The sequence below is a fragment of the Macrobrachium nipponense genome, chromosome 31 (assembly GCF_015104395.2).
Source record: "Macrobrachium nipponense isolate FS-2020 chromosome 31, ASM1510439v2, whole genome shotgun sequence".
NCBI lineage: Eukaryota > Metazoa > Arthropoda > Malacostraca > Decapoda > Palaemonidae > Macrobrachium > Macrobrachium nipponense.
In genome coordinates, this window is record NC_061093.1 from 8,548,997 (window position 1) to 8,562,476 (window position 13,480).

General features: G+C 38.2%; 1 pseudogene; it reads right to left on the reverse strand.

Moving 5' to 3' along the window:
* LOC135206594 (DNA polymerase alpha catalytic subunit-like) overlaps nt 1-13,480 on the reverse strand; it is a 127,944-nt pseudogene that overhangs the window by 56,968 nt on the left and 57,496 nt on the right.

Genomic DNA, 13,480 nt, shown 5'->3' on the forward strand with positions numbered 1-13,480 from the left:
GTGGAAGCTAGGGAGCACGAGCATAGGAACCCTGGAAGGCATGCACTGGACACACCTTTGACTTCTTAGATCCGATGGAGGAATCAATGATTTACATCCAAAGCACACACAGACACTCAAAAACACAAAAAAGCAGGAAGGAATCACAGGATATCTAAAAAGCAGCTAGGGAGGAGGAGTAAAAGTGAACATTCCACTCTCCAAGGCAGCTGAATCAAGACTAAATGCATCACGGGGTTCAAGTGTGCTCAGGGTGACCACTCTCCACCTCTTTCTACGCTTTAGATGCCAGATTGCCACAGATTCCTTGCATATACAATCTTTAATTGTTTTTAACCAGTTTCAGCTGCACCAAAAGACTTATCCTATTGTTAAGACCCAAATGACTGGTTATGGGTTTACCAAGACTTGCGGAAGCTACTCATGCATGAGCAGTACTTCAATCTGACTTACAGTTTTCACCTTCTTTTCACAGAGACTGAAGTGTCTAAGGAATAATTTTATCATTAAAAAGGCTAATTTTAAAAAATCGGTTTGCACAATATAAAGTATACAATCTTTTAAAATGATAAATTTCCCATGAAGGATTGGCGGCATCAAAGAATTACACTACGGTCATAAATGAAGAATCACAACAATACTTCATACACCTAAACCAGTTGGTATGGTCAGCAACTCCCTAATTTTAACAGAGTGCACAGGAATTTTGCTTGCTTGCATATCTCACTTTCACCTCTAATAGTAAATACTTGGAAAAAAATAATTTTGCTTACCTTGTGTCCAAGCTTAAACACTTGATCATAATCTGTGCAATTTGTATTGATCATGATGGAATCAGTGTCACCATAAATAACTTCAAAGTTCATTTTCTGGACCAAATCACGGGAGTATTGAGAAGAATATCTCCCTTCCCTTTCCTGTAAATTAAAAGGATCAGATATCTAGTTAATAATACTGCTAATAAATACAACAAGATCAATAAATAATCCAAAAACAGAAAGAGAAAGACCAGATAAGAAAATACAGCAGTACCCTGAAAACCCCCACTTGAAACACAGAGAGAGAGAGAGAGAGAGAGAGAGAGAGAGAGAGAGAGAGAGAGAGAGAGAGAGAGAGAGAGAGAGATGCGAAGAGAGAGAGAGAGAGAGAGAAGAGAGAGAGAGAGAGAGAGAGAGAGAGAGAGAGAGAGAGAGAGAGATGGTTATCTTTTAAACATTTGACAGATAGAAGAAGAAACTGGAGGGTAGAGTCGGAGATGTTGAGTTTTGATTCACTAGCCAATGAATACTTCTGAACAGTGAAAAAAGGTTGTGTTATTTATATAAAAATAAAAAATGTTTAACTACAAAACAGGGAGTGTTTAATAAAGTGATCTACAATGACACCCTTTGGATCTTCTATGGAGAAATATGGCAAAGGATGACTAAGCATATGTTGACAAATGAAATGTAAATATTTTTTATTAACAAGAACATGTTCACTATAAAAACAATCATAAGTTACCACATTTCAACGTAGGAACTATATCAGTCCCATCAACCCATTTTTATACGAAAGAAACATTCATTCTGCCTTGATGCTCCACATCATCTCATTCCACTGTCCCAAGTGACACCAAGAAAATAAGAGTTGGGGTTTGGGAAGTGGGCAAGCACATTTAAGATTAAGACGTTTGTTTTTGAAAGATGTGTTTATGTTCATAAAAATGGTCTCTTGTTTGCTAAAACATCCATAAATCATCAAAATTACTGAGTCTTAATTTAGGTAGAACAATGTCTCTTCGCGGGTCATTAAAAATATCTTGGTAGCTTTATTTTATATAATGTAGTAAAAAAAAAAAACTGCTCTGACAATTAAAGATCATTGCATATTCATAAATCAGGCAGCAAACTTCTTGAGCTTAATCTTAATAAACCTTAAAACCTAAACCAGAAAGCCCCATATAAGATACATAAAATCTAAGTGTAAAAATGGGGCTAAAAGGCCAAACTTGGACACTGCAGTTAAAAAGCAACTGCTGTCTTTCTAGGACTTTGGATGTCAGATCCAAACAGTTCTGTTCTGATACAACAATGCACAACTGGATCCACCTCAAAGGAGGTGCTAAGAATATCCACGGGAGCTTTCAAATCTTTTCTGTCAAAGCATAAGGTATGAGACTAATTTTCTTTTGCATCTCTCACCAGAACACTGGTCAAAGTCCTTCTCCATTCTAAGAACAAACACAATAACAGTGGACCAAGAACAATGCCCTGTGGAACTCCAGACACAACAGGTCTTGGTTCACTAAAGATCCATCAACATCAACTCGCTGCTGCCTACCTATAAGGAATTTGAAGCAATCCTAAGACATATCCACCCACTCCAAGATTCTGAGGTTTATATATAAGTGACTTATGATTTAATAAATCAAAAGTGGCACTAGTATTTATTTGATTTACTGTGCACTCAAAACCCCTATCAAAATTCTCTTGCAAATATATGTAAAGCCTAAAAGATAGGATAGATACCTATATGGAGGAGTTATGGAGTTCCATTTGACAACGTCTGTGAGAGCAGAGAGAGAGAGAGAGAGAGAGAGTAATTGGTGGGTGGATGGTTAACGACTGTATTGGCTGTTGGTGAGTTCTGGCTGGGTTGTCTGCTGGTAGAGATCAGAGTTCTGTGTTTTTGGTGAGTTTTCAGTTCAGTCTTTGGTGAGAGCCTGTGATAGGTAGTAGTGTTGGAGGAGTCTATTGGAGGCATTGGAAGTTGATGAGTTTTGTGTTTATTTGGTGTTTAAGTTAGTGTTTTTGCTTAGGAGTTGTTGTGCCTGTGCTGTTGTGATTTTTTGTGTTGTTTGTCCAGTGGTCTTTTGTTGTTGATATGTGAAGTTGTATGGTTGGTTGTTGTGTTGTAGTCCTTGGGTGTGTGGTGTCATGGGTTCTTGTTGTTGGTGTCCCAGTGACCTTAACCAGCGACAGCACAGGATAGCCCGAGTAACTGGATTGATTGGTAAGTACGTGTTTTGAGAGTTTTTTGTTTTTTGTGTTTTGTTTTTGTACAGGTGAAGGTCAATTGTCCTGCTGTATTTTGTTGTGTAAAGAAGAAGTGTGACTGAGGGTGGGTTTGGCAGCTGGATTGATTAGGTTAATGTGGGGAGGGTTTTGCCACTGGTTTTTTTTCTAGCTTGTGATCCTGCCACACCTAAATGCTTCCTATATGCATACTGACTATCAGCTAACAAATCATTTAGGTTCCACTTACTTATTTAGTGGTTTAAAATAAGTTTTTCAGAAACTTTGGAGAGTGCAGGGAGAGTAGAAATTGGCCCGTAGTTACTGCAGTCTGAAGATGTTCCATATTTTGGAACAGGCATTGTATAACTAAGCTTGTGCTCATCTGCAAAGATCTTTTAAGTCCACAATAAAAATCTGTAGAATCTACTACTTTTGGGAGATAACACGCTAGAAACTTTTTTTTTATACAAAATAGAGGGAAGAAACCATCAGAATCTTCTCCACCTCAGCTATCAATATTATCAAGAATTTTTCTTAACATCCATAGAGTGAAATGCAAATTTTGTAAGAATAGGTTAAGGATGACACATATCAGGGAGAGGGACATCTTAACTGATAGGCTTAGCTTTAAAAGCTCGATGAAGCAGTTGCAGCCTTTTCCCTAGGTCAGTAACCAATCTACCATCATCTGTTTAGTAGTGGTGGAATAAAGAACAAGCTCAACAACCGATAGATGATGCCAATTGGTCCACCACTGATGAGACTAAGATATTCCTTCAAGTCTCTCTAAGGAAAGAAATTATTGTAATCTCTCCCAGCTGTATGGTAAGTTCTACTCGCAGCACGTAATTTTCATTTGAATTATTTCACCTCCACATGTTTAGACATTAGTCTGCCTTGGTAAGTTAGTATACGTAGATGTATCATCAAACCATGACTGGTCATTTGTCCTGAATTTGATGACTTTTCCAGGGATATACCTTGTTAAAATAGCCATCAGCATATCCTTTAATTTCTTAGGATCAGGATCTGAAATAGCACCAGAAATATCAAGTGCTTGATAAGCTTTCATAATATGATCAAAACTGACCTTAGATTTTTCAAGCAGACTGTTTGTTTTTCCAATGGTGACATTAGGAATCTACAATGATTAACAGATATGTCCATCTCTCAACGGGGCAAAGGCAAATGACCAGCTGTGCCTATATATTCACAGACTTGGACTTAATAATAGCTGAAACACCTGTGAATACGAGGTCTGATCTATTACTAGAAATGTGTGTGAGTTTCCCAATTAGCTGAACAAAATCAGAGGATACACAGAACTCAAGAGTTGACCAACCATGTTTATGTGGAATTTGAATTTAGCCACTTGCTGTGCGTTTGCATTAGAATCCACAAATAATGAATGAAGCTTTTGAATCTGTGACTATAGCCATACTAATCCTTTCCAAAGTCATATATAGAGCAGTAGATATTTGGATTGCAGTAAACAGCAAATAGTACACACTAACATTGTAGAAATTATGAAAATTATAAAAAGAACTCCATGGAAACTACACTCCTAATTTTTCTGATGCTAAATAGGTTGTCCAGACTTAGTCCCCTGTATACAGCCATATCTGCACATGTGGGATGTTATATCAATAAATAAAGTCAGGGTGCCTTCAAAACCCAACACTGAGATTAAAAACAACCATTGACGTTTTTTTTACTACTTAGCAAGTGCTTTTTTATGTGTCTCAGATAAAAACATCAAACCCCCCGTTATGGTCACAACTCAGGAGATCAAGAAAATTTGACCCAAAGCCCCAAATATTTGAGTACAGTAATCTGCAATTTTTCTTTCCATAATGAGCAACAGGCCCAGGTCTGCTCATGTCTCGGAAAAAAAAAAGAATCAAAATTTGCAACATACAATCATTAGTGAAACTAATAAACAGACTTGTAATAACACTAACAGAAAAAATCAACAGCAGAATAATCAATAACGATATGATCAACCACAACAGTATTTACATTATTTACAAAAATTCTGTTGAAAGTATTAGTAAATTGAAAAATGCGCTGGAAGCAACTGGTTGACAAGGTGGGGCTGGTACACCTTGTGAGGCAAATAAGAAACCTGGCAGGTTTGCCACAACAACTGGGGGAGGACAGTCAGTATGGATTTACAAATTATAAAAGTCACTTCCTGATAATCAGTTTACGTCCTTGCTGTAGGAACGGATCTCAGACATAAACTGAGACCCTAATGTAGGCCAACACTGAGACTAAGGTGTACACCCAGGTGAACATCTGAGGAGCTGTTGCCAGTCTGAAGCACAAGACCTTGAACTGGAAGACAATCTCATTGCAGATCAAGTGGAGGTTTACTTTCAAGAAAGAACTGATGGAATTAGTACTTCAGAGTACGCATCCTCCAAGTCCATTGAAAACATGAAGTAGCCGTCTCTGATGGGCTATAACAATAGGTGTGGAGTTTCCATCTTGAAACAAGTCTGCAGGATGAACTTGTCCAAAGCAGAAAGGCCAATTGCCTATCTCTAATTCCTGGTTGCCTCTGTTACGAGAAAGAGGCAGCTGTAAACCTCCAAAAGTTGACAATCTGACTTCCCTGGTGCCTGTCTTCACTTCCACTGCTACCGTCAAACTTAAGAGATTTCCATAAATCTGGAGGATAGAATGGGAATAGTATAGGTGTTTCCAAGAGGGACAAACAAAAGTCCTTGAATAGAAGCCTGTATCCTTAAGGACTGATCTGAAGGCTTAGCTCCCTCTTGCTGCCACTTTGCCCAATGACGTGACACGCAACCCCTGCTACTTCTGGCAGTGGAAGAAGGGGATCATCACTCAGGAACCCTATCTCTCCCTTCCTGGACAGACCTCAGGGACCTCAGGAGGGAAAGATAGAACTCGGGAAATTCTTTGCTTTTCTAGAAGCAGCAGAAGATTAGGCTTCGTGTCATGTTTGGGCTTTCAAAGAGCTGACTCTGTGATCAAAGATGCTGAAGGTTTTGACTTCAGATACCTCTGCCCCAAATGAGTTTGAATGACACCACAGTTGATAATAGCCTTGGGAATCCTTTCCTGTAGCTCAACTACTCTTCCACGACACTTGGAGGAATGAGTAGACAAGCCCCACACTGAACTGTTCCTCAGTGAGAGGCCACTCTTGAGACATCTGTATCAAAAACTGGGAGATGATCCTTTTCCTTCTGCAAAGAACAAGATTTGTCCACTGGCTGGTGTGCTAGAAAGGTAAGGGCCCTATCCATGGACAAAAGCAACCTTCTGAAGGTTGCTGTTGAAAAAAAAAAAAAGTGAAACTTTTTTTTCACTTTGTTCTTTTTTAACTTTTGAGTGTAGTGTCCACCCTTTATGGTCCTTGATTTCTACTCTTTTCTTGTTTTTTTCAAAATTTTACGAGTGGGTTTTTTTTTTGGGGGGAAAAAGTTTAAATTATTTATAATGGTTAGTTCGTGTTCTTGCTTGGAGACTCGTTCAGTTTCAGAATGTTACGTTTTAAGTTTGGAAAAGCATCACAGTTTGCAACCATAAAATTCCTCCTTTAAAGTGATTAAATTTAATACTAGAGTTTTGAGACTGAACGAAAAACCTTTAATCCACCTCAAAGTTTACTTCTAGTCCAGCGTTTGAAGACGGGAAGTGCATTTTCATTCAGCAGCCGAGAAGGGCGTGTCAGCTCTTCTGTAATTTTCACCTATCCAGCCTAAATTTTATCATGAAGCATTAAGTGACTAGTGTGACTGTTGGTTGAGGATGATCCTGCTTGGAAGTGCGAGCACTTGGATTGCTTCTTTTTGAGGCTACTATACCATGAAGTTACAGAAAGTTTACATCGACTCGTGAATTAACTACTACAGCTGCAATTGACCTAGAGAGGCTTGCTTAGAGTGGAGGTATGTTGCAAACCACATTGATGCTTGTGCCTTGTAAATTTCACTCAAGTTACTCATTCATTTGAATGAATTGTCTCCTTAACCTGAACTATAAAAAATCATCCAAAGGACAAAGCATATTGTTTTTATTAAAATTTAGAATTTATTGCCGGTTTAATTACTTATATTTGTGAGGTGTGTCAGTTTTTATTTTGCTTGGTCGAGTTCATATTTGTCCGATCTTCATACATTTGTTATATTAATTGGCAATTAAATAGTTTCTGACATTATATTTTCATATATTTGCTCTATTAACAGAGCGTATTATCGCATAGTATTTATAGATCCTGAGGACTTTTCTAATATTGGGGGTTATAGTGAGGTCGCATCATCGGTCCTCATAGGGACGGATACCTCGCTTAAATGACAAGAAGCAATAAGACAACCTACGATCCTGAGCCATTTTCTCGAATACATATTTCAGTGAAAGTTCTGTTTTATGTAAATTAAATATTTAAATTCGCTCTTGATTATAATTTATTGCCATTTGATAAATCTTTAAACTTCCAGTATTTTGAAAAGTTGCCCCTAATCTGAAGATGAGACATCTGTCAGCATGTTCAGTCATACCATGAGAATCAAGCCAGCCCTAAAGAGAAGCTATGGACAGACTCCAAGGCATTTGCCTTTGCAGCACTGAATGGGAAACTTTCCCCACAGATTCTCTTCAGGGTGAGTTTGTCATTCATGAGACTGATGCACCCAATGGCAGAAGTGTAGCCTTCACGCCCTCAGGTGCACAGTATTTACTCTGTTGTGAAAGAGGTAGAGGAAGAGTTTACTCGATCTGATGGTGGTGAGGGAACTCCCTGACATGTAGATAGTGGTACTGAACCCTCAGCTAAAAAAAACACACAAAACATAAAGATACAGTGATTCTTTAGCTCTCTCTAATGATGATCTGTAGATTACAGATTCATAAGATAAGAAACAGTACGTATTATATTAGACGTACATTTATTTTACACGAGCCTTTATGTACAATGTATGTGTGCATGTATATACATATACTAGTATCTGTATCTTGTAACCAGTTACAATTAAATAAGGTGGTAAGACATTTGAAAAAAAAAAAAAAAAAAAAAAAAAAAAAAAAAAAAAAAAAAAAAAAAAAAAAAAAAAAAAAAAAAAAAAAAAAAAAAAAAAAAAAAAAAAAAAAAAAAAAAAAACAATGCACATATCAAATGTAAAATAAATGCAACAACACACAGGGGTTTAATGAAAACTAAAACTATTTACATCACACGCATGTATGTGCTGTTTCTACAATGTAAGGTATACAACCTCTTGTTGACACAAACACAAAAGCAGTTATACTGAATCAACTTTGCATAGCTAACTGACTTTATTATTAATACAGAATTCAAAATTACTTCAAATATTATTTAAACTATTTGTATGAAATCAAGTGATCACTCGCTCAACAACAGAAAGTGTAGGCAATTTTTTTCTCTCAGCAATTTGATGTTAAGACACTAATTATCCAGTAAGTACTGCATATGTTAAAATTTACTGTATGTGCACCTTGTTGGTAAGTTATGGATAATTACCTAATATGTCCAGTAAAAGTACCACTACATTAGATACCAATTCAAGAATACATACGCAATAATATATGAATGACAAGATTTGGTCCAGTGCAATATTACAGAAAGTCATTACTAAAGTTGAGCTTCTGCTATGCAAGTCTATCTAAAGTTTGTGTATCAGAAACAAGTCTACCATTCACGCTCTATTTGGGTCTGCTGGGATAAGCTTGGCAAGTCTCAAATGAGCAGACAGTGTTCAACAGCAAGCAGTAGGGCACTACCCTATTTACAAAATGCCAATTATAAATACCTGTGATGAGGGAGGCTAGATGGCGTGCAAAGAACCTTGAATATGTAAAGCCCAGGCAACCATACATACTGTTGGCAGTCAGCTTTAAGGCTTTCTGTCGGATATCATACTGAAAAGATGTGGAAAAATGTCTTTAATATCTATTTAGAATATTCTAATAAAATTCATATGCATCTTTGATAATGCAAATATGATATCAAACAAAAAATATATTTTCAGTATCAATTCCTATTATGTAGTCATAAATCTTCCTGAATATTGAGCTCCATCTCTTCGAAAATGTCAGTTACCTAGTTTCAACTTTTTTTTTACCCTTTGGCAACTTAATATATATATAGTAATATGAATATATATTAATCAGATAAAACTCAAAATGGCTTCAGCAACAAACAGACTATGAAATCACAGAAAAGAAACCAACATTGTCCTTACCTGTAACTTCAGATCAGGCAATAAGTCTGTCTGTTTCATCATCTGCTTAACTTGTTTTCTACTTTCAACCAATTTACGGATTTCAGTAGGAAGAACTCCTGGCTCTGTTCCCTCTTCTGGCATAGTTGGCACTTCTTCTTCATTCTTAAAAACAAAAATACATCAACAAAAACTCTTACCTTCCATAATTAGTTACAGCAGCAACCTAGTTACTGGTGTTCAGAAAATAGTTAATTAAAACACCTGAGTACTATACAGTGTTCCCCCCTTCCCCCCCCCTTAGTCATGGGGGGTTGCTACCAGACCCCCGCAAATAGATAGAATATGCGAATAGTTAAAACCCCTATAATAAAAACGCTTCAAACTGCCTATTTTGTTAGTTAAAACTCAAGAAAAACCCACTAAAAATGTTTATAGCTGCTTGTTTTAATAGTTTTTGTATCATAAAAAAGGTAAACTTTGATGATGAAATAGATAAAAAAAACAACAAATTCAGAAATTTGTGCTTTATTCCAATAGAAAAATACCGCGAAGAGGCGAATTTTCAATGAATAATGGGGGAAAATGTTCCAGAGAGAAATGCACGAATATGTGAGACCGCTGTATCGACATACTCAGTACTTTATCCAAAGCATGAACTAATTCATTTAGCTCATATGCCTGGCCTCAAGGATTTGTCTTTATCAATAATAATCATTTTTTTATCTACTAAATTACAGTTTTTGAACAATTTCATAACCGGGCTAATTGAAAAAAGATGGAGATTCTGACAAAATGTCTTATTGATTTCTTTCCGATGTAATGATAGCTATATGAAATAATAGTAGATAGGGTAGTGTAAAAACAGAGAGAGAATAATCAAACTACATTGAAAATAACGTGAAAGAGGAAGAGAGAGAGAGAATTGAGCTTTGGTGTGTGAGACAGAATTTGATCAACAAAACCTTAGTCACAGGAAGATGGACCATAACACAATCGCAATTAAAATCTTAGGACCATCATAAAATCTTTGACCTGTGACCTCGCACCAGACTTACTCAGCTTCTATCGATAATGGAGCCCCACCTCCAGGAGGAGGTATTAACATGTTAAAATATTGATTCTGCCTGGAAAAGGAGGAATTAAGTTAACGAATTAAGTTAACACAACCTAAAAGGGGATAAGGAAAAGATAGGGAAAGACCGTTCCACGAATGCGAAGAACCAGAACTACAACACCTAAGGAGGTGGTGCCGAATTCAAACTGAGGGTGGCTGAATTTCAGAACGACAGAAGAAGACATAGAGGACCGGCAGCCGTAGTTCAGTAAAGAAGTAGAAATATTGCCAGGGTCCAAAATTAGATTTATAAGCTTTGTAGTTGTAACTTGTATTCTCTGCGACAGTAAAGAAAGAAACCCTGCCGTTCGTCCCACTCAAACTTCTCCTGAGAGACTAAGACTACTATGATTATTAATCCAGAACTAACATTAAGAAGAAGCATAAAGTTAAACATAGAATCAGACTGCAGAACTAATCAAGAAGAAGAGGCAGGTAAGCGAACATAACTCAAACACTACCTTAAAAAGGGCACAACACCAAAAATGATATTTTCATGATAAAATAAAGTTTCACATATACTTACCGAACAGTTACATAGCTTATAGCTTCTTACCTACGGCAGTCGAAATTCAAATTGTTGGCGCCAGCGGCGTTGCTATCTTAAGTATAGGTGATACAAGACCCGCCCACATCTGGGAACCCTGGTACTGCTAGCCTTCTACCGTCATTTTCGTTTAGCCGCCACGTCCATCTGTGGGGGAGGTGGGTGGGCTTTGATTATGTAACTGTTCGGTAAGTATATGTGAAACTTTATTTTATCATGAAAAATATCATTTTCACATAAGTGACTTACCGAACAGTTAACATAGCTGAATCCCAAACTACCCGGAAAGGAGGTAGATGGACTACATAAAAATGACAGTAAGACCACATTAAACAGCAGCAAATGTTGCAGTACCCTACCTTGTGAGAGAGCAGCTGCAGTAGAATACTGCCTCTGGTTGGCGCTCTCATCACTCGTAGGAGACGTGGCAGTATAGGCCAGGGGTCGTTCCGTACTTAGTGGGATTTTGTAACCATGGACAAGACCGTTGTTGACAAAATATTAAAAAACAGATAATGTCCCTTGCCCTGGGCTTCAAAAACCAGATAAAAAAAACACAGACCATCACCTATACCAAAAATAATGACATACTCAAAAGTAATAAATAAGATTTGGAGGTTCTCCAAAAGTACTATGAGCCTCCAGTCTGCCACGACTCAACAACCTATAACAAGGCGAGGAGACAGTAGAGGATAGAAAGTTCCCCTATGTTTCCTTTCCCAACACCATGCCCGCTAACGACAAAGGACCCAATTTACAACAACTATCATAGATAGCCTCTACATTCTTCAGGTAAAATGAGACGAACACAGATCTCGATCTCCAAAACGTAGATTGAAGAATCGAGGAAAGCGACATATTTGTGCTTGAAGCTTAAGGATGTCGCCACTGCACGTATTTCATGTGCTTTCACCTTAAGCACATTTAGAGTCTGATCTTGGACTTGAGAGTGTGACTCCAGCATCAGACTTCTCAAAAAGAACGACATATGCGTTCTTGGAGAGGGGTTTTGCAGAATTCTTACCGAACACCAAAGTCGGTCGGAATTACCTCTAACGGATTGTGTCCTTGACAGGTAACATTTCAGAGCTCTGACAGGAGCATAGTAAATATTCTTCGTCCATCGGACCCACTATATTAGATAATCCCTTAAGTACAAAAGATTTAGGCATGGGTTAGAGGAGATTCGTTCTTTGCTAAAATTCGTTAACAAAAGAACAAACCGCATTACGATTTTTGAACCCCACCTCTTTGTGGATGGCTTGTAACTCACTCACTCTTCCTGCCTGTAGCCAAAGCGAAGAGAAAAAGTGCCTTCCTCGTTACATCTCTCAAAGACGCTTCACGAAGTGGCTCGAATCGTGAAGACATCAGAAAAGTTAAAACTACGTCCAAGTTCCAGTCCACACTATCCTTCTTGGATACTTTTTACTGTATTAAAAGATTTAATTAAATCTCCAATATCCTGGTTAGAGGAGATGTCAAGCCCTCTATCCTTAAACACTGAGGACAGCATAGCTCTGTACCCTTTAATTGTCGATACCGACAAGTTCTTAACTTCTTTAAGGTACAGCAAAAAATCAGATATTTCTGTCACAGAGGTTTTAGAGCGAGAAATTATGTCTTCTGCACCACGTCCTGAAGCATTGCGTCGGTCTTCCAAGCAAGAGGATCTGGAACTGGGGAACAAAAGATCGAAGTCGATTGTTTCCTCGACGTGGCAAACAGATCCACTGAAGGTCTTCCCCAAATTTTGTTTTTTCCACAGTTCCTGACAAATTTTGTCTTGCATGTCCACTCCGTGGGGAAGAACTTGGTTACTCGACTGAGTTCGTCCGCCAGTACATTTAACTTCCCCTGTACAAACCTCGGAACGAGGGAAATATCCTGATCTTGAGACCAGAGAAGGAGATCTTCTGCGACTTTGTTGAGGGAGAATGAATGGGTTCCTCCCTGATTCCTGATATAAGATAGAGCGGTGGTGTTGTCGGAGTATACTGCCACTCTCTTTCCCACGACCAAAGGAGCGAATGCTTGCAGACCGAACCAAATCGCCTTCAACTCCTTCATGTTGATGTGATTCAACTCTCTTTCTTCTGACCATAATCCTGAGATCTTTTTGGTCCCAAGGAGAGCTCCCCAACCTCTGTCCGATGCGTCGGAGTATAATTCTACGTCTGGGTTCCTTAATGTCAGGGAGAGACCCTCTTGCAATCTTTCCCTCGACATCCACCATCCAAGTCGTTCTTGATCTCTTCCGACACTGGTAACGAATACGTGTCTGGTTGAGACTTCCGAAACCAACCTCGCTTTGAGATAAAAACTGAAGAGATCTCATGTGAAGACGACCCAACTTTACAAACGTCTCTACTGATGATAACGTCCCTAGAAGACTCATCCATTCCAAGGCGGAGGAGGACTGACGGTTCAGGAATTGGCTCGCTTTTTTGAGGCAAGATTCTATTCTTTTCGGGGACAGAAACCCGAAAAAGTCTGAGAGTCCAGAAATCATCCCAAATAGGGGATCTTCTGGGACGGCACTATTGAGACTTCTCCAGGTTGATGAGAATTTCCCAATTTGACTCGCTATGACAGTGTCTTCCGT